Below are 21,936 nucleotides of genomic sequence, written 5' to 3'. Positions count from 1 at the left end.
AAAAGGATGCCATATCGCTAGGCACTAGGCTGCCTCTCAATAGTTCTAGATAAACAGAAGACCATTTTTTCCCCCAAGAATCCAAATCAGTCTAAAAGCAGTTTTGATTGGAAAAGAGGAAGAACCAAGTGGCCAAGATGTAGCCTTTCAGTTTCAATGGTCAAAGCCAAAAAAAAAAAAAAAAAGTCATAAGACAGACTTTGGGCATCACTGGAATATAGACATTTAAAGAACAGGGTTCTTGTCACTCCATGTCACAAACATGCCTACAATTTCAAGAAAATCTCAGCTTTCACTGAGTGGCCCATGATAGCAATAAGAGGCTACACTCTTTCCACGAAATCTATTCCAATGAGATATGGCCCACTCACATTTTCGTTTAGCTTTCGCTTTGTTCCTTCATTCAGCTGTGTCCTATTTCTTATGAGTGGAGTCTTTAGTTACATGCTTTCCTTAGTGTCATTTAGAAGGCAGCCACTTTTCTCTCCAAGCCCCTTCCATTGAGTGTGATCCAAATATCTGCTACTGACACTCCCTTAAATTCAGGGACTGTAAGTAATTTTTTGGTAGAGGACATATTCTAAAAGAGACAGTGACCTTCTGTCTCTTCCCACAGGTCACTCTGTTTATATCCACTAGTAAGTGCAGTCTAACCAAGTTTGTGTGGAAAGTAGCTTCCAAGAAAATTTAACTTATAGCAAAGAAAGAAAAATATTCTTAGGGAAGAACGATTCCTGCAAATTTATAAGACACGAAGCAGTTTAGAGTGTCCTCTACAAAGCCAGTATCCATGACTGCTGGCAACAGACCCGACTAATTAAAGTGAGGTCCTCATTCAGACAGCATCAGCATCACTTGAACACATGCCTACCCCAGGACTACTCCAAGTCTATTAAAAAAGAAACTGCAATCCCCATGTGATTCATACTCACATTCATGTTTGAGGAGTATTGACTAGAGCAGTGATTCTCAACCTTCATTGCACATAGGAATCAACCAGGCATCTTAAAAACAAATTAAGCCTGTCTGGTGCCCACCTGAAGAGAGTCAAAGTTAATCAATTTGGGGGTGTGGCCTAAGCACTGGGATTTATAAGGCGGTCCAGGCGATTCTGAGGTGCAGGGAGGATTGAGAGCCACTGGCGCAGAGGCAGAAGAGGGTATTTCTTCCATTCCGTCCCTCTGTTGCAGAAGCAAACTGAGGTTCCTGGAGTCAGAATCATTTGTGGTGACTGCCCCGGTTGCACCGTAAGTACAGGGGGAACGTTTCCACGAAAAAAACTTTCTGCCTGGTGCTCTGCAGGTCCCTCCTTCTCCCACCTTCTCCAAGTAGCTGCTCCTAATCCCCCCACACCTTGGCAAACGACATCAGTGGCTAGTAGCAACTGGTGTTTTAAAAATACAAATTTGGAGCCCCATTTGAGACCTACAACAGGAGAGTCTGCATCAGATTCGGCCTCAGAGTCTACAGCATCTGACTACATTCCCAGGTGTGTCTGATGCGCAGCCAGGTTTGGGAGCTAGTGAACTCCACAGCAGGTCTAGCCTTTCACCACGTGAAGTCATTAAGGGTTTGTAAGAATGAATGAGCTGTCAAGAGAGGAAAGGCCTGGTGCAGTGCTCCTTTATTAATTATGGGGAAAGTGATTTATTGGCAATGATAATGCTTCTCTTGGAAAGGGCAAAGAACGGTTCGTCGATTGCTGCATTAGGTCTTTCCCAACTCAACCTTAATGCTAGGCTTTTACTCCTCACTGTAGTTTAAAACCAGCACGGCTTTCACGCGAAACAGTCTCAGGGTCTTTATTCCCAGGTGAGCCGCATCTTTGAGGGAAATACCAACAGAGAGACTCTTTTCTAGTTCTTGGCCGGAGGACACCCTCCCCCCAATATACCTGTTTGCTTGTGTCAGCATCTAGTAGCCAACGTATAGTTGTGCATATCTGATATGTAGAAAAACACAGGTTGAAGAATTTAAAAAAATCGCTGATATATGCTCAGACCCTTTTGCTAAAAGAAAGCTTCCTTTAACAGAAGGGCAGGAAGTGGGGGAAGAAAGATAGTTGGATTAACAAACTCAGAGGTGAGAAACGGGTAGGCGAATTGGGGGTCAGAGTTCTGTCTGCGGAAGAGGGTTTAAAAGAAAAGTTGCAGCGCCTGTGTGCCCGTGTCATCGATGGGCTGGGTGCGGGAGACAGCGCTAGCGCGCCGCCACAACGCACTGCGGGGCCGAGAGCCGGCAGGAAATCGGAAAAGCTGCTCGCCGGCAGAGGCTGGGAGGCTGGAAGGGCTCCCCACCCTCTCCGTGCTCCAGAAACGCGCCGGCTCTGCCCCCACGCGATCGCCCGGTGAGCCCCAGGGGCGCGCAGGGGGCCCCGGGGTGCCGGGCGGCCGCGGGGCCGAGCGCGCGTGTGAGCCAGTGCGAGGCTGCGGGCGGCGGGCGGGCGAGTGTGCGCGGGAGGGAGGGGGAGCGCGCGCGCCGCCCGGGCCCCGGCCCTCCCAGCCTCCCGGCCTCCGCGCCTGCCTCCCGCCCGCGCGCACCGCTGCCCGCCGCCGCCGCTCCCGCTCGCGCCGGCGCTGCACGGGAGTCAGCCTACCGCCGCCGCCTGCTTTGTGCTTCCCACAGAAGATGGGAGCGACCTCTTCCTGATCGGGAGCTGTTTAAAACGAGGGAGTGCGCCGTATTTCCTACTAGCGTGGAGGAACGGAGGAAGAATCCATTCACACTCCCCAAACCAGGTAGGATCTTATGATGGGCAGGCAGAAGGCATTTGGTCAGAGACCGAGAACTATTTTCCATTTGCTGCTCATAAGGCTACACTTCGCTCTGCTTTGGCAAACGAGCGGCTTCTAAATTTGTGTGTGTGTGTGTGTGTGTGTGTGTGTGATGTGGTGGTGCGCGCCTGCACATTTTTCTGAGTGTCCGCGCTTCCCAGAGTGAAATTGCTCGGGCTGGTGCGTCTGGGCGTGAGGGTGCCTGCCTGCCAGTGCAGGCTGCCGGAGGAAGAAAGGGCTGCTAAGGAGAGATGCTGCACCCTGCACCGCGCTGGGCTCTGAGGATTCAGGGCGCGAAGAGCTAAGTCCACCCCGAAAGCAGAGCTGCTGGGGATCCAGGCGTCCCCACCCACTGGACTCTTCTTCGCGGTCATCCCTTCTCCCGGTAATCCCTGGGGTCTTTCACCAAGGCCACACTTCCGAGCCCTCTCTTTTCCAGCGGGCGCTGGGTGCTCATTCACGGACTGCGGAGAGGAGGGAGGTGTGGCGGGGCAGAGACAGACGAGGAAGAAATGTAGGGGGTAGCAGGGAGTGGGCTGCAAGGTCCCGGTCTCTGGGCACTGTGCCGTGATGTGCTTTGGGGATTCTGCACACAGAGGCATCTTTCCCTAAGAGATTGGAAGGGAACTTTGCAGCTGCATTCTCTGCCTCTGGAGCTTTGCTGGCTCTTGGGGGAAGTGGTCTGTGTTCTGAGATGTGAAGATATCCTTTTTGGCTCCTCCTTAATAAAGAAGAGGGCGGTCTTATAGCTGGACAGCCGGCCAAAGAAACCAAATCCGCCCAGGCGATGCTCTTGAAAATACAGTATGTGTGCATCCTTGATTCTTTAAATCCACCCCCTGCATCACCCCCGCCCCCCCTACCCCCCCTCCCCACCCCGTGGATGCTGTTGCTGTTTGATGAATGGCTTGGGCTGGCAATTCGTATTTCCCTCTCCAAAGTGGTAGTGGTTGAGTTGAGAGCAGGGGTGATGAAATTTAACAAAGCATTTTTAGAAGAGAGCAATGTGCATGTTGTGTGCAGTCATTGGAAAGTCATGCTTTGCACTAGGTATCCTTTTAAAGCCCCCAATCCTGCCTCCCCTGAAGCCGCTCTCTATCTCTCCTGCTAGTCAGCTACTAGTGGTTGTGAATATAACAATACAAACTTTGTCCTACTGGAGGTGTAAAGACTAAAGAGAGAAAAAAGGATATCAGTGGGAGGTGTAGTGGAAGAAGCTTTTTTAAAAATGACAGATGTGGTGAAGACAGTACAAGCGTCCTGATCATGGAGGAGCCTCTAGCTGAGTAGGTGGAGATTTCTGATCAGATCTGGTTAAAGGCATTGCTGGAGTATCTCCAGATATGAGCAGTTGAACATGCACAATCTGAGACTTGTGCGAAGATTTCCCAAGAGAAAGAGGGAGCCACCAGGAGAGAATTCTGAAAGTATATCTCTGTTTCCCATGCCCCCACCAGCGTGCACGCGCGCGCGCGCACACACACACACACACACACACTCACATGCTTTCTCTTTCTCTCTTGAAGCTACTCCAGCAGCGAGTCAGGAAAAGAAAAAAGGAGGAAAATGAATCTAGATGTTTCATTCATTTCAAGTAAGAAGACAAAGCCGGAAGAGGGATGATTGGTTTTAGGTTCCTCTTTCAAATCCTGTGTTACTTGGATTGAGCTCTCTGGGTTTGCTAAAGTTGCTTAAATGGGAGGTTAGGCGGGTGTGAAAGCAGGAGGAAGGAAGGGAAAACTAGCTCCATCTTTGGGGCCTTCTGAGTGAGAAGGTGGGGGAGGACCCACTTATTTCATCAAGAAGCAAGATGTGTGCTCTTTAATGGTTTTCATTTTACAAATTCTGCCTGCTTGAAGAATTCCATTGGGATCTCACAGCTCTTTAGCTAAGATTTCTCACACCTACTATAAAAGAAGCCCTGATTTTTTCCCCTTAAAATGGTTGTCTTTTTTTAAAAAAATGGAGTGATTAATTCCTAGAAAAACAACAGCAACAAAAAGGACTGAACAGCAGAGATAAACCATTATTTATTGTTGAGCTGTATAGGGCTACAAAGGATGTAAGAGTGTCATGACAATCAGACTTAATTTACTCTGTCTTGAAAGCTTAACAGGGCTGAAACAGGAGAGTAATGAACTAAAATAATATGACGGCTGTATTTTCTTTGTATCTATCTACCTATCTACTTTATTATTATTATTCTATAATGGTTTCTACTGTAACGTTTCAGATTAAGAATTAGCCCTTTTGTTGGCCAGGGGAAGAAAAGAGCTTCGGAGTAACAGTGCTTTGACTCCCAGTAAAATTACAAAAGGAAGGTGCGATATAGACAGTAACACCTATAGGACTATTTGCAGGAATTATGTTAATTGCTCCATTAAGCTTTCTATGTTTTGAAAAAATAAAATATATTCCAAGAGAACTTCGGCATTTGTTAAAAAGCTATGTTTAACATGCTTTTGCCAGGCAAAAATAGACTTTTATTTACTTGCAAAATAAACACATGATTCCTTTCCTCTTAGTATTCAATCTATTTCTTTGACAAAATAAATTATGAGAAAAGCTCTGCAAATCCAAGGAAGTTACAATTCCCCTTTAAAAAGCAAGCCATAGATGTGGTTGCCTCAAAGTAAGTGCATTTTGGGACATTAATGTCTGTTTTTTTTATGTTGCAATTCAGTGAGACAAGTTCTTTCTTTGTGATGCCTTTAGGTACAGGGAGGATAGTATATAGGTAAGGAGACTGCCCTAAAAACATGGAAATAAACAAAATTCAAACTGAAATATAAATTAAATCTGGAAAAGAAATGCAGCCTCTAAAAGAGGCTATTAAACCACACATGTTGCATGTTTTATATTTTTGTAGTATGTGTGTATGTTGCTTTCAAGTAAACATTAAATTGTCACTTTATATTTGCTTAGAATTTAGGAATCAGTGTGCTATTATCTCTACTCTTTCTGGTCCCTTTCTTTGTTTTTGCCCCCAAGGATAAACGTGTTTTGCTAAAATATTATCCAAATATCACTCATACTTGTAGTTAAATCCTTCATCATAACCTCCCATACCTCATAGACCCCTCATCATAACCCCTACCAAATGGCCTCCCATCTGACCAAATTCTACTACTCCCTCTTGTGGCAAACATTATCCCTGACTTTCTCAGGGTTCCTGAATCCTATCTGACATCACTTATGGCTCCTTTAGCTGTCTATCACTTTGACTCTAATTCTCGGTAGTAACGGTGGCTAACAAAACCAGTCGATTTCTGTACTAGCTGTTACCACTTTTCTTTTTAAATGATGGTATTTCTGTTCCCTAGAGAGATAGCTGAGATTTAGTGGAAATAAATATCAGGTGTTTGCTGACCCATTGGGATGGACTAGATTCTGAGAATGTGAGCTTTCAACGTCTGCCTTTGAGATTTGGATTTGGATTCAGGACTAGTACGGTGGGGCCTAATTAAGTACGGTGGGATTACTTTCAGTTTTCTTTCTTCATCTTCCAAAACCTCTTTTTCTTTCTCTGTCTCTCTCTCTCACCGGCCTCCCCACTCTGTCACCCTCCATCCCCAGCCCTCCATGCACACATATACATTACAAAATACATTTTACATAATATATATTTTGAAGACCTAATCAATGATTAGGTTCTCAGTAGTACGTATTAATCAAACAGTCCATTTTCTGATGTATTTTTCCAGTGTATTGACTTATAAGACAGTTGCTCATAGTCCTTGCTGCCTCAAGTGATTTTTGTAGGTTCTCTTTGCAGAGACTATATTGAATAGTAGGTGTTTAAATTTACATTTGAGATTGTCCTTTATCTGCCCAGCCAAGAGTGTAGACAGTAACAAGACAAAAGTTTAAATGAATCACATTTCCCCCTTATCTGAAACTTTCTAGTGAATTTCAGTAGAAGGAGGGGAACATGTGGAAGAGGAAAAGCTCTGGCAGCTGAAGCAAGAAAATGCTTTTGTGATCAAGGGCAAGTGCATTGCAGGCAGCAGTCTATACAGTGATTTGAGGGTGGGCAAAACATTCCCAGGTTCAAAGCATTTATTTCTTGGGCAAAATAGGATCTGAAACTTTCACAATTAGAACCATTCATTTGAATAAAGGAATTCTATCTAGTAGACCCTAATAAAATGAAATACCATCCGAGAAGGAGCTACCATTAATTCTCACAAATCATTAGCATATGTTCATTTTTTTTTTTTAACTTGGATTGGTTTATCAGGTCAGCTGGCAGACAAAGTCCTGAGGGCCTGGAACACAGGAAAATACAGAGAATGTGAAAGAGGTTTAAAACTAGGTTGCTGCCCAGTTAGTGCACTCAGGGCCGTTTTGGTAGGGAAGTTTGGGGGATGTGAGTGCCCAGAAATGGGGATGTTGATGGAGGGATAGAGAGTAGCCAGACAAAGGCAAAGATAAACTCTCCAAATTTGGCTTCTAGAGCAACAAGGGTAATAACATTTGATGCTTTCTTGAAGATTTAGCCATTTAAGTCCTCTGGGGAATGGGCAAAATATTTTCCCTAGAGTGAAATTACATCCTTAAAATCTTGAATAGATTCGACTGTATCATTTTGCAGTATGGATTAATGCCCGTAACCTAGAAAATGCTAATGTGACACCAATTCAAATAAATGGTTTCTTGCACATGTAACAGATCTAGGAAACTAGATGTGAATTTTAAAGATCATCTTAATTTTTTAAAAAAGACAAAGAATAATTACTTTGATGTCATTGCATGGGAAGTGAGAATAATAATTTCCTAGTTGGATCCAGTGTGAGAGGAAGTCAAACAAGGTAGTGATCCAGCAATTTTCTTCAACCAAACCATGATGTTTATGGAGCACTCAGTGTATACAAGGCCCTGTGCTTGGCTTTTCAAAGAATGCAGATGATGAAGAAAAATTAGTGACATTTGTTGAGTGCTTCTTATGTGCCAGGGACTAGTCTGAATGCTTTACACACGTTTTCTCACTGGATGCTTATGAGTATCCTGCAGGGTAAGGAAGCATCGTTATTCTGACTTAAGGATGAAGACTGTGGTTCAGTGAAATAACTTTGGCCAAGGCCTAACAAGCAATGGTTAATAAGGAAAGCTCTCCAAAAGCCATGCTATACACTGTTCTCTGTTCCCAGGAATGTCTAGAACACGTATACTGAAGTACAAGGCTGAGCGAGAAAGATCACTCCACTGCAACTGAGCAAAGTGCTGAAGGAGTTGAAAGGAAGAAGAGAACATTGGACATGGCTTCACGGAGGAGGAGGCATTTTAATGTATTCAGAAAGAGTGAAAAGGATTTTGAAAACAAGGCCTAGCCACTTTTGAAACATGTCAAAGAGCCCCAGCTTATTTATGACAAGGCAGCCATGGAGAAATGTTAGGGCAGTTTCTAGACTCTTTCATTCTGTTCTGTGTCCCAGTCAGGACCATGCCACAGAAACAGGATCTGAAACAAATAATAACATAAACTATTGCACAAATGCATTTTACGCTTGAAACCAAAATGTAGGATGAACTTCCAGCATGGCCTTGGAGAAGAGACGCTGTACCAGTCAGAGGTGAGGCAAGGGATAGACCACTTGCTCACTGGTTCCTTTATTAAAGGTGATGATTCTGTTTCCTCTACTAGGGTAGGTGGTTTTATCTGTTTAGCACCGAATGGTTATGCTGGTGCTTTTACACCTGAGCTTCTGGAACTTGTCTAGCTTCCAATTTCTTCAGATTTCCCTTAAAGCTCAGGACCCAGGGCCACCCTTTGGTTCTCTGCTGTGCTCGATGAATAGCATCCCATCCTGGCAGCAGGTTGAGAGAATCAGACAACTTACTCTACACCCAAGCTTTAACTTCCTCTGTGGGCTGTGTTAGAGCCCCAACTGTGGGTGGCATCAGACAGTTTGGAGAGGTGCCCATCAAATGTCTCTCAGAAGTTTCGAGTCACTCATCCAAAATGCTCTTTCAAATGTTGGGGGATGTGGGCCCTCCAAAGCTGAAATTTGTGAGTCGGTGTTGGGCACAGTCAATGCTTCTTTCCCCCTGACTCCTCCCTGTCTGCATTTCTTCCCCTGGACATGCAGCTAGCTGTCAGAAGTTTTTTTTTAAGAGCTCTTTATCGGTCCTTCTGTTGCTTCATACCATGGCTAGCACTGGAAGAGACATCTGACATCACCTAGTTTTGCTTTGTGTTAATTTTTATATTTTACAAGTAAGCAAATGGAGGCCATATAAAATTAAATGATTTGATAAGACTGAAATAGGAGCTAGTAGAATCCAGTTCTGTGACTCTGAAATCATTTCAGCCAAGTCACCTCTTTTTTCTTTCCCTGTGTAGAAAGCCTCCAGAAATTTGCCTATGTTTTCTGGGCCTCAGGAATTCCTAGATGTCTAACAAGGATTCTTCAGGGTGGAAAGGAAACTATGACTTTTCATCTAGTTTGAGAATACCGACTAACAAAATAAACCACCCTAAGGTCCTCAGACTAAAGGTCTCTGAGGTCAGCAGACATATTCATGATAGTTATAGCATTTGCTTGAATTCAAAAGGTGGTATATTTGACATTGCGCTAGTTACTTAGACTTCTCTGTGTTTACTTTCTTCATCTATTATACTTCATCTATTAAATGGAAATAAAAATATTAAAAAGGCTTGTGATTTGTGTGAGGAGTAATAAAGTAATATTAGTAAAATATTTGGAACAGTTTCTGATACTTGAGTGCTCAGTAACTGTTAGCTCATTACTGAAGATATAAATGGTGAGAGAGGGCCTTGTTCCTGCCTGTGTGCACCCATGTGAATACACTGATTGGTGTGGTGAAGGGGTTGCCACAGGAAGGTAAAGGAAGATTAGTACACACATAATGACATATGCCAAAGATCAGAGAGCTGATTGTTTAAATGGCCAGATAGTCAATATTTCTGGCTTTGTGAACTATAGGATCTGTCATAATTTATCAACTCTGCTGTTGCAGCAAGAAAGCAATCAAAATATATAAATGAATGGGCACGACTGTGTTCCATAAAATGTTATTTATGAGCACAAATTTGAATATCACATAATTTTCACATGAAATATTCTTTTTTTATTTTCCAGTAATTTTAAATGGTAAAACATTTTAATTTTGTGGGCCCTTCGAGAACAGGTAGCAGGTTAAATTTGTCCCATTAACCATAGTTTGCCAACTCTTGACACACACAGTATAGATTATGAGAGACACAAATGCAACATTCATAGGCTTGGGGAATCCTAGCAATTGGTGTTGGTGTAGTGTGAAGAGAAATGGCCTAGAAATTCACAGAATTTGTTCTGGAGCCTAGCTCCATCACTTCTGAGATATGTAGCTTTGAAATGTCTCTTTCAGTTATCAGTGTTTTGTTGGGATGGGGGTCTTGCTCTGTTGCCCAGGCTGGTCTTGAACTCCTGGGCTCAAGCAATCCTGCTTCAGCCTCCCAAAGTGCTAGGATTATAGTCATGAGCTACTGTACCTGGCCTAGATGACGTTTAAGGACCTTCCTGGCAATCAAAGTAGTTTTATAAGGGAAATTTGACATTGGAGATGGGTCATGGAGGACAACCATAAAAACATTAGAAAGGATGATGTGGTACATATTTGGGTAATTTTCATTTAGTAGCTCAGCTGACTACTAGCTGATACATTGACTAACAGTAGACCTGCACAGATGGACAGGTGTTATATTATAGATGACCTTGAATGCCACAGTGTAGGATTTGAATATCATAGCTGCAGATTGTTAGCAGAATTTCCCAGTTTTACAGATGATACTGAGAGAGGGAAAATGACTTCTCTAAGGACATATGACTGGTCAGTAGAGCTGAGACCAGCACTCATTTCTTTTAGTCCCTAGACCAGTGAACCTTCCATCTACCACACTGACCCTATAAGTGTAGTAGAATGCAATTAAATGCAGTTGCATGACTCTGACCTCATAGAGAAAAAGTCTTGGATAAATTATAGAAGCTACTTTTTGTCTCTTCCAAACGTGATCTCATACCCCAGCATATCTAAGAAGGTAGGTCTGTGAATAATCCTGTTACAGAGAAGGGTAATTACAAAAGTGTCCACCTAAGACCTTACAATTCAACAACCTTTTGGCTGGTTTCCTGCAGAGTGTCTTTTAAATCTCAGCTTGGATGTTATTTTTTAGCTGAACCTTCTCTAATACTCTGACAGGTAAAATCCTGTTACTTAGTTTTACAGAGTCACGTTTTTACTTCCATAGCATATATTTGAGTTAATAATTATGGATTTCTTTTTTTAAGTTCTGGGATACATGTGGAATGTGTGGGTTTGTTACATAGGTATAGATGTGCCATGGTGGTATGCTGCACCTATCAACCTGTCATCTAGGTTTTAAGCTCTGCATGCATTAGGTATTTGTCCTAATGTTCTCCCTCCTCTTCACCCCCCAGCCCCTCAAAAGGCCCCAGTGTGTGTTGTTCCCCTTCGTGTGTTCATATGTTCTCATTGTTCAACTACTTATGAGTGAGAACGTGTGGTATTTGCTTTTCTGTTCCTGTGTTAGTTTGCTGAGGATAATGGCTTCCAGCTTCATTCATATCCCTGCCAAGGACATGATCTCACTCTTCTTTATGGCTGCATAGTATTCTATGGTATATATATATACCACATTTTCTTTATCCAGTTTATCATCGATGGGCATTTAGGTTGGTTCCAAGTCTTTGCTATTGTAAATATTGCTGCAGTACACATATGCATACAAGTGTCTTTATAGCAGAATGATTTCTGTTCCTTTGGGCGTATACCCAGTAATGGGGTTGCTGGGTCAAATGGTACTTCTGGTTCTAGATCCTTGATGAATTGCCACACTGTCTTCCACAATGGTTGAACTAATTTATAATCCGATCAATAGTATAAAAACGTTCCTGTTTCTCCACAGCCTCACCAGCATCTGTTGTTTCCTGACTTTTTAATAATTGCCATTCTTACTGGTGTGAGATGGTATCTCATTGTGGTTTCAATTTGCATTTCTCTAATGATCAGTGATGATGAGCTTTTTTTCATGTTTGTTGGCTGCATAAATGACTTCTTTTGAGAAGTGTGTGTTCATATCCTTTGTCCACTTTTTGATGGCTTTTTTTTTTTTTTTTTTTTTGGTAAATTTAAGTTCCTTATAGATTCCAGATATTAGACCTTTGTCAGAGTGTGTAGATTGCAAAACGTTTCTCCCATTCTGTAGGTTGCCTGTTCACTCTGACGCTAGTTTCTTTTGCTATGCAGAAGCTCTTTGGTTTAATTACATCCCATTTGTAAATTTTGGCTTTTGTTGCAATTGCTTTTGGTGATGTAGTCATGAAGTCTTTGCCCATACCCATGTCCTGAATGGTATTGCCTAGGTTTTCTTCTAGGGTTTTTATGGTTTTTAGTTTTACATTTAAGTCTTTAGTCCATCTTGAGTTAATTTTTATATAAGGTGTAGGGAAGGGGTCCAGTTTCAGTTTTCTGCATATGGCTAGCCAGTTTTCCCAGCACCATTAATTAAGTAGGGAATCCTTTCCCCATTGCTGGTTTTTGTCAGGTTTGTAGAAGACCAGATGGTTGTAGATGTGTAGTGTTATTTATGAGGTCTCTGTTCTGTCTTATTGGTCTATATGTCTGGTTGGGTACCAGTATCGTACTGTTTTGGTTACTGTAGTCTTGTAGTAGTATAGTTTGAAGTCAGGTAGCGTGATGCCCCCAGCTTTGTTCTTTTTGCTTAGGATTGTTTTGGCTATACAGGCTCTTTTTTTGTTCTATATGAAACTTAAAGTAGTTTTTTTCCCTAATTATGTGAAGAAAGTCCATGGTAATTTGATGGGAATAGCATTGGATCTATAAATTGCTTTCACAATATTGATTCTTCCTGTCCATGGACATGGAATGTTTTTCCATTTGTTTCCTCCCTTATTTCCTTGAGCAGTGGTTTGTAATTCTCCTTGAAGAGGTCCCTCACGTCCCTTGTAAGCTATATTCCCAGGTATTTTATTCTTTTTGTAGCAATTGTGAATGGAAGATCATTCATGATTTGGCTTTCTGCTTTTCTATTGTTGGTGCATAGGAATGCTTAGGATATTTGCATATTGATTTTGTTTCCTGAGACTTTGCTGAAGTTCCTTATCAGCTTAAGGAGTTTTTGGACTGAGACACTGGGGTTTTCTAAATATAGAATTATGTCATCTGAAAACAGAGACAATCTGACTTCCTCTTTTCCTATTTGAATACCCTTTGTTTTTTTTCTCTTGCCTGATTGCCCTGGCCATAACTTCCAATACAATGTTGAACAGCAGTGGTGAGAGAGGGCATCCTTGTCTTGTGCCAGTTTTCAAAGGGAATGCTTCCAGCTTTTGCCCATTCAGTATGATATTGGCTATTGGTTTGCCATAAATAGCTCTTAATATTTTGAGATATGTCCCATCAATACCTAGTTTATTGAGAGTTTTTAACATGAAGGGATGTTGAATTTTATCAAATGCCTTTTCTGAGTCTATTGAGATAATGTGGTTTTTGTCATTCGTTCTGTTTATGTGATGGATATAATAATGGATTTTGGGTAGTAATTTAAATGAACAGCTGTCTTCTCAGCTAGATAATAAGTTCCAATAGGAGAGAGATTATGTCTGTCTATCTCATGATTCTAGCCCCAGTGCCTCGCACTTTGCTAGATACATGAAAGACATTTGATATTTTTTAATGAATGAATATTCTCTCATTAATCATTGATATTGATGAAAATAATTGTTACATTAGCAAAGGCTTCATAGATAGAAGTTATCTTTACTTGCTAATTAAATTATTAAATAGCATTTCTTCCTCCAGTGGCTTTTTTCTCTACCTTTTATAATGACTCCTTTCATGACCACCTTCGTGATAGATAAATTCACATCTATTATAATCCTCATCTATCACCAAAAGACAATAATTTAGCAGTGTCAGTATAGTTACTAACATTAAAACCATACCACTTAAGCCAATTTTAATAATTCTTCAAACACAGGTATATAAAATTGGTTTAAAGAACATATTCACTAGATGCCCTATCTAGTAGAGAAAAACTGTCTATTTCTCTACCACATTTCCATAAGAATGTTGTGTTTTCCCATGTCACCAACACTCCCTTTAGTCCTCTAAATAATAAGATTTGACTAGTTTCTTTCTAAGATGACTTTCATTTTTAAAGTGTATTGTAATATGTAATATACAATATACAATATTGTAATACATAAATATACACTTGGTGTTAGAACTTTGTCACTGATATTGTCAGGAACTTTAGAAAATTGTAGCATACAATACTGATGGAGAGTCACCCTTATGTGAGCACCCATCAACTTGACTTTTTAAAATATGTTTCTTTTCACTTCCTACTTCCACTCTTTTCAAGAATAGCTTATTCTTTCAAGGACTGTACTTTGAAACTATGCAGGAAAATGTAAGACTTACAAGTCTCAAGTTGATAGGATTTTCTCTTCTGAAATGCTATCTACTTGAAGATGAATCCTAATGACTCAGGGAAAAAGCTGATGAAATTCACCAGCCTCTGCTCACACAACCAGCATTTACCTTGTTTAAAAAACAAAACAAAACAAGATTAAAAAAGAAAAAAGTCTTGCTGGACTGACTGTCATTCAACTTGAAATTGGATTCTATATTAAACATCCCCAGTTCCAAGAGGCAGACTAGAAAGAAGAAAGAGTGACCACAGAGATTCATTCTTGAGATGAAATGAAGATAGAGAGTAGGGGCTGCCCTCTAAAGAACCTATAATTTAAAGAGCACAGCTTTCCTTACCACCAGTACTTCATTTTGGGGTTCATGTTTCCGCATGTTTTCTACATCTACTTAGGGCTTGGGTATAGAAACTGAATAGGTCTCTGAAGATAGATGTCCGTTTATCCTGAGTCTTTGTCACCTGCTGATGTAGTAGCCTAGCAATCCTTGCTTGTTTCTTAGAGAAGGCAAAACACCTGCAGCAACATCATCATGAAGTAGGAACTTCATATTTCCATATTACCTCCAGTGCTTTAATCTCCTCTCTTGGGACCCCTCTTATCTCCTATTAAGATCCATCCTCCTCTGCCCTCTAGTCCCCCACCTCCTGGAAACATATTCACTAAGGAGCTTCATATTTTTATCCTGCCTGGTTACCCAGCCTGCGAAAAGGAAAGCACAGCTGACATATTACTTAACATCAACATCTTACTGATATTAGAACAAACACTATTTTCTGATTTTCAGGCTCGCACTTCCAGTCTGTTTGTTAAACAAGCCCCATGCCCTGTGTGCCGTTTCTATGCTTCTACTCAGTTCTGCTCTTTCTGCCTTATACTTCTCAAAGGGTGATCCAAGACCACCTACATCACAATCACCTGGGATTGTTGTGAAACTTCAAATTTGGAGGTTCTTCAACTGTATCTGATAATAGGGCCCAGTTAACTGCATTTTAATTAGTTTCCCAGGTGATACTTAGGTGAACTGAAGTTGGAGAATCATTGCTCTATGCCTTTGTCCATATCATTTCTTCCTTTGAGAATGTCCTCTCACATTCTCTAGACATTGTCATCCTTCCCATCCCTTCCTTTTATGGAATTTTGCTCATTCTTCCTAGTATTAATGGTCACTGGAGTAACTGTCACTTGGAGACTATAAATTTAGTTAAGTACAGGGACCATTTGTCAATCATATTTGCAGTCCCTGTAGTGTCTGTTATGGTGCTTTGCACATAGAAGCTACTCTGTAGAGGCTTGATGAATAAATGAAGGGTTCACTCCCTCCAGAAGTAGAAACATAGGAAGGGCTCACTATATATATGGATTTTTAAGATTAAATGTCAACAGGCTATTGGGGAAATATTTTTAGGTAGAAAATATTTTTTGGTGACCTAGATGTAAAAGCATGCATATGACCTCATTCTGTTTCAGTGTGTAAGGTCAAACATCAAAGAAAGGCTGCTCTTTCTCTTCAGCGTTAGTGGTGAACAACTATTATGTAAAAGAATTACCATTGTCTATCAGGAGGCTTCTGAAAGATTTACAGAGTACAAGGGAGATGCTCCAAGGCCCTGCCTCTGGGAGCTCATTATAATTGAAATCTCTAGGTTGTAGGACTATAGTCTGAGCAGTCTGAGGTTTCTAGAATGCTGGGCTTATTAACTCAAGACCCAAGGTACATTAAACTGGGGACTACGTAGTCCTCTTGAGTGATCAGTGTCACTGTTCAAATGCCAGGAAGATCTCTTCTCTTCAGTGAATCTCTAGTAATGGAAGGGGTCCTGTTTTCCACAGAAGGGACTCACTCCTTGACTCTGGCAATGCCCCACTAGAATACAAGCTCCTTTGCAGATATGTTTTATTTATTTTTGAAACACAGTGTCTGGCACATGTGAGTGGCTAAGAAAAACTTGGCAGATAAAACCATAAACGAATGTGTTGTTTTTGCATTTCTTTGGATTACTTATCGGCTTAAATTTAAGATGTTAAAAAAAAATTGACCCCCAAATTTTTGAGCCGCAATGAAATTCTTTGTTTAAAAAAAATAAAAATACTGAATTATTGTTATCAGAGCAAAGTGTTAACCTACTTGTTATAGCAAAATTCTGTATCTTTCTCCCTGGCTCCCATTCATTATCCATTCCCCTCTTTTATTTTAGTTTTGCTTGCTTACTGTTAGGGATTCTTTCTCCATTTGCTTTTCTCCTGACCAAATGGAAAAACCCTGAGTTTACTACATGAGTTTGGAGTGATTTCAGACCTCTGTCTTCAGCTGATGATCCTCCACATGGATCATCTTTCCCTTGCTATGTGATGAATAGAAGTGCTTACAAAACTTACTTGGGGAGTGGGGAGGCATCAGACAGGAGTGGAAAACATGTGAGGCTCCTTGATGAGATAATGCAACCTACACACATTTATTCAGGTGGGAAGAAGGGGCAGCATGGAGGTTAAGTACCTAAATCTTGAGCTCTTTGTCCCCAGAAAACATTGTTACCTTATTGTCATGAAAACAGAAAGTTCCTGCCATTTTGGAAATCGTTATTCTTAATGCAAAATGCCTGAATTAAAATTCTACTTCTGTCACTTAAGTCTAGATGACTCTAGCCAGATTACTTTCATGAACCATTTATTTTTCTCATTTGTAAAATGGGAATGATAATATCTCCTTGTAGTATCGTCAGAAAAGTTAGGGACAGTGAATACAAAGTAATTAGCATAGTACCTAGGACAAGTAGATGCTCAGTCCATGATTTCAGTCATTATTGCCATCAGTGCCCTGAGTAGGGCCGTTAAACCCTGTTCTGTGGCTCTGGCGTAATGAATTGGAGGACAAACCTTGCTAACTTCACATGGAGCCCAAGATTATCAGAGCATCTTCCTTCTGAATTCTCTTTTATTTATTTTCTATCCAAAGACTCTTCTCCAGCTTTCTTCTTTCCACCCATATTTCCATGTTAGCATGCAGATTAATATTTAATAAATGCTTGGTGTTCTTTCCGTTCTGTAGGGCCTCTACAATGAAGGTGATTTTTGTTGTGCTTCAATACGTGTCTTTTAATTGTATTGGAAGGATGAGAAGATTTACTTCCTTGAGTATGTCCAAAGTGTTAGGGCCCTCTTAACAGAGCAAATAAAATAAGCAAACCAGGGCTGATGTTGGAAGACACACACCCAGGTTGTGGGGAAAATGTCAGGGCCTCTCTTTATGCTGGAGATCAGTCTTTCCAGCCCAAGAGTCTTTGTTCATGAGTCTGAATTATGTGTTTCTTCTCTTTCTAACACTGACATTGATTTACAATCTGATTTTGAACTCTGCTTATGTTAGGGTGCAACCATTTCACATAGACATTTCTAACTGCAAATGCTTAGGCCCATTTCCCAGATTCTGATTTACCACCGGAGATTTGGTGAATCAGCACATGACCTTATGAGCAGTACTTTACTCATTTAATAAGCAGATGTTGTGCATCTCCTGTGTGCCAGGCTGTGCTCTAGGAACTGGGAATACATCCATGAAAAAAAGAAACGAAAATCCCTGCCCTTAGAGAGTTGCATCTTTTGAAGAGAGAAAGACAATAAATAGAACCATTGAATAAACTATAAAACATGTAAAAAGTAATAAGAGCTGTCCAGGCGCAGTGGTTCACGCCTGTAATCCCAGCACTTAGGGAGGCTGAGGCGGGCAGATTCCCTAAGGTCAAGAGTTCAAGACCAGCCTGGCCAACATGGTGAAACCCTGTCTCTACTAAAAATACAAAAAAAAAAAAAAAAAAAAAAACAATAGCCAAGTGTGGTTGGCAGGCACCTGTAATCCCAGCTACTTGGGAGGCTGAGGCAGAAGAATTGCTTGAATCTGGAAGGCAGAGGTTGCAGTGAGCCGAGTTCACACCACTGCATTCTAGCCTGGGTGACAAGAGCAAGACTCTGTCTCAAAAACAAACAAAAAAAAGTCATAAGTGATACCTAGAAAAATAAAGTAGAGGAAAGGGCCAACGGTGCATCTCATGAGTTTTCAACAACTTCATTATTTTGTATCCTAAGCCTGTCTTTCCTTTTGTGACCACGTTGCCTACCCTCGCCCTAGTTTCTTCCTTTCCTGAACAATTTCAGCAGGTATTTTCAGACATAAGGCAGGGACCTGACTTCTGTTTTGTGAGTTTAAGAAAAAGGCTGGAGCCTATGATGTGACCGCTCATAGCCCATCCCCTTTAGGACCTGTCCCAATGTATTAAACAGCAGACAGGAAAGTCTCTCTTTGGAGGGAAAAATAGGTATTAGCAGAGAGTCTCTGTGTAAATGAGGTTTTTTTTGTTTTTTTTTTTCCCTGAAGTCTGGCCACGGTCTGATAGCCTGAGGCTGGAGCCAGGGCAGTAATTTTCACTTCAGATGGGATGGTCAGATGAGAAAAGCCTTCATCCTCTGGCATCATCTCTTTGTCTAGAAGCATTTGGAAGTGCTTGCCTTGGTAGTGGATAAGGATTTATGGTTGCTTTAATGTTGCCTTAGAAACAGATTAATTGCTTACCTTTGAGGCTTTAAGTCAGCAAGAATTACATAGAAGGGAATTCCAAGTTCTGATGAAGGCCATCAAGGTTCCTTGGAATAACCCCAGCTGCCAATCAAGAGGATGCCATTACGCTGACTGTCCAATATATTGGACTGGTAGGAATGCCAGCATATGCCTTTGCTCTGAGTCAAGTCTTCCTTGGTAGCCAAAACTGGCTATAGCTTCCATCAGGGAGTGGTCACTGCTGCCAACCACTCTTCAGGCCTCTTTGCTCCAAAAGCTCTACCTCATCCTTTACAAAAGCAGTTTGCTAATGATCTATCTCTTGCAGATGTGGGTTTCTATTCCTTGTAGCTGTGACCTCTTCCTCCAACACAACTGGCTGGACTACTCACAGCTGGATATCTTTTTACCATCCTTTGTCAGTGCCATTTGGGTCTGTAATCTGTAGGTGATGGGTTGTGTTTTGTTTTAAAATAAACAGTGATCAGAAGATAAATTGGGTATTCCTGATACTATGCTGAAGTATCATTTGGATGATGTAATGGATATTCCTAAGTTAGTACTGCTCGTAGTTGTACGAGTTGATCTGAATCCACCATAAAAATCAGCCTATACTTTGTACTGGTAAATTAAGGCAGAATATAAGAAAGCCAGGCAACAAATCAACGTATCCACAGTCTCTATTCTTATCTTTCTGCTTAATTTATATGGAAATGTATATTTGAGGGAAAATGGGAGAATTAAGTAGAACTACTTTGAATCTGATGATAGAGGAAAGACCCTGAAAGAAAGGAGACAAAAGGACGAAGAAGGAACTTGCATTTAGATAACACCTATTCCACATCTTCATGGGCATTTGGATTTGGTATTAATTTAATACAAAAAGAAATTCAACTCCAGAGAGTTCTTTCCAGATGCTTCATTGCCAATAAGCTACATCAGTGTGTTGTATCCACTGTTCACAAATTATAATGCTCCCCTCTTTTGAATATAATTGCAATGTTTTTAGTTAACACCAGAAGCCCCCTTTCTTTTTCTCTGATAATGATGATGGATTTTTACTGATCTGTCTACCTTTAGACATCTGGTGACCTTTTGGCTAAGAACATATTGTGGGATGTGGACTAGGGAAGGGATAAAGGGCAGGGCTTTTTCTTGGCTGGCCTAGGAGATTGCCCTGACAGTGCATGCAGGAAGAGGTTGCCAGGCAATTGCTAAAAGACCAGATTGAAGGGCAGCTGTCTCTAGGAGCATGCTAGCCCTCATGTTACATCACCGTTATTGATGCTTGTCTGTTTGAGTCTAATCCATAAGATAAAAGCCAGGCTATTGGAAACCTTTCACAAGACTTTTGCTAACTAGGCCCTCCTGATTCTGCATGGAAGCCAAGAGGCTTTCCAATGGGCTAGTCCAAGCCAACCCCAATAGTTCTCAAGGATTACTTCACACACTATCAGGGATGATGTAATGGAGCAGTTAATTATATCAGTCTTGGAAAAAGACCAGGGGTTGAGTCTTAGTTGAGGGTTTTACTGTCCGTTTGACATTCAGCAAGTACTTAACCTATCTAAGCCTCAGTTATCCAACCTCCAAATGGGCCAATAATACCCTCTATTTAGGATTATTGTTAGGGTACTGTGCATTGCACAACTCCAGGGGTGCTGTTCTCATGGACTGTAATGGAAATAGCAACACTAGGAATTTTGTAACATAGCAGTGCTGGCTAATGTAAATATTAAATATAATTGATATGTATAGAGAGAATTTAGCATGGTGTCCATGACTGTTTAAGAATGGAATCTAGTATTCTCTCAGGAAATTGGTTATAATTTGGTGTTCAGCTCTTTTGAAACTTGCTTCTAAGAAGGAAAAAGCAAAATAGTTTTGGATACAGAATAATCTGCGAAGACTTGGATATAAGAAATTGTTACATTGTTCAGGGAATGGGAATAATTTCCATATTCTGGAGCTCAGATGCCAGATTATAAAAGGTCTTAGAAAACCTGTTAAGGGTTTTGAGCTTTGTCCTCAGGGAAGCAGGAAACCAATGAAGAGTTTTAAGGGAAGTGAAGAGTGTCAGATCTGCACTTTAGGAATTTCATTTTGGCTGAAATGTGAAGAATGGAATGATGCGATTTGGCAGTCATTTGAAGGGAGTGGTTAATTATATCAGTCTTGGAGACAGACACAAGTTTGAATCTCTCTTCAGTGTTTATGTTCAGTACTACTATTTATTACAAATATTTCACCTTTCTGATTCTTTCAGGTCCCCAAGACATTTTAAATTGCATATCTTCCAAAAGGATCACTACAGAGGTTTCTTTCACCATTTTAAATGTTAGATATCTTCTATATCATTCTGTATACCTGCCAAGTATTGGGATCACTTATAAATTAGATTTTATAGAGTAGGCCAAAGCTGGTCTCCTTGTGTCCACCCTTGTCCCTTTAGTCTATTCTGCACTGAACCAGCAGAGAGATCCTTCTAAAAGAAAAATCAGATCATATCACCCTCTGATTAGAAACTCCCAGTGATTCTCATCTTCCACCTCATCAAAGCTCATGCCTTATGGCAACTCAGTGTTCCATGATCCGTTCCCACTCCTGAGCCCTGCCCCCTTGGTACATTGCCCTCTTGCTACATTGGTTTTCTGTGTTTCTAGACTGTGCCAAGCATGGTTCCCATTAGGACATTTGCACTTGCTAGGAATTCTGTTCCTACAGATATCCACAAGACTTGATCTTTCGTGTCCTTTAGGACTTTGCTCAAGTGTTACCTTATCAGAGAGGCTTTCCTTAACCATCTAGTATGAAATCATGCATGCCATGTGTATACACACACTCTCTCTCTCTCACACACACACACTCACACACACTCACTCCTTGTCCTCTTTATATTGCTCTGCACATACATGTACCATAGGACTTTTTAACCTTCTGATACTTATATTTGTTTGTTTCCTCCACCATTAGATTATAAGCTCTGTGAGAACACAGACTTTGTTTTATCACTGGTGAATTCTCAGGATCTAGAAGAGAGCCTAGCAAGTCTTTCTAGAATACTTATTAAGCATGCATAAATATTTGTGGATGAAATGGATACACAAGGGAGTTGGAACTAGATTTTCCACCA

The 21,936-nt window shown here is 41.1% G+C and overlaps 1 protein-coding gene across 15 annotated transcripts in view; it reads left to right on the top strand.

The window, feature by feature from the left end:
* Nucleotides 1–21,936, top strand: part of SLC8A1 (solute carrier family 8 member A1) — a 386,248-nt gene that overhangs the window by 54,262 nt on the left and 310,050 nt on the right. For 6 of the 15 annotated variants that reach the window (XM_025354379.1, XM_025354370.1, XM_025354374.1 and 3 more), the window contains exon 1: nt 2,573–2,738. The exons of 1 other annotated variant lie outside the window; for it this stretch is intronic. The gene's annotated coding sequence lies outside the window, so the exon portion shown is untranslated. Of the gene's footprint in view, nt 1–1,302; nt 1,490–2,572; nt 2,739–2,933; nt 3,160–21,936 lie in introns of those variants that run through there. 8 more of the 15 variants (XM_025354376.1, XM_025354369.1, XM_025354368.1 and 5 more) reach the window with 3 other exon arrangements.

This window comes from Theropithecus gelada, chromosome 13 (genome assembly GCF_003255815.1).
Source record: "Theropithecus gelada isolate Dixy chromosome 13, Tgel_1.0, whole genome shotgun sequence".
NCBI classification, from domain to species: domain Eukaryota; kingdom Metazoa; phylum Chordata; class Mammalia; order Primates; family Cercopithecidae; genus Theropithecus; species Theropithecus gelada.
This window is presented reverse-complemented; position numbering and strand designations above follow the sequence as displayed.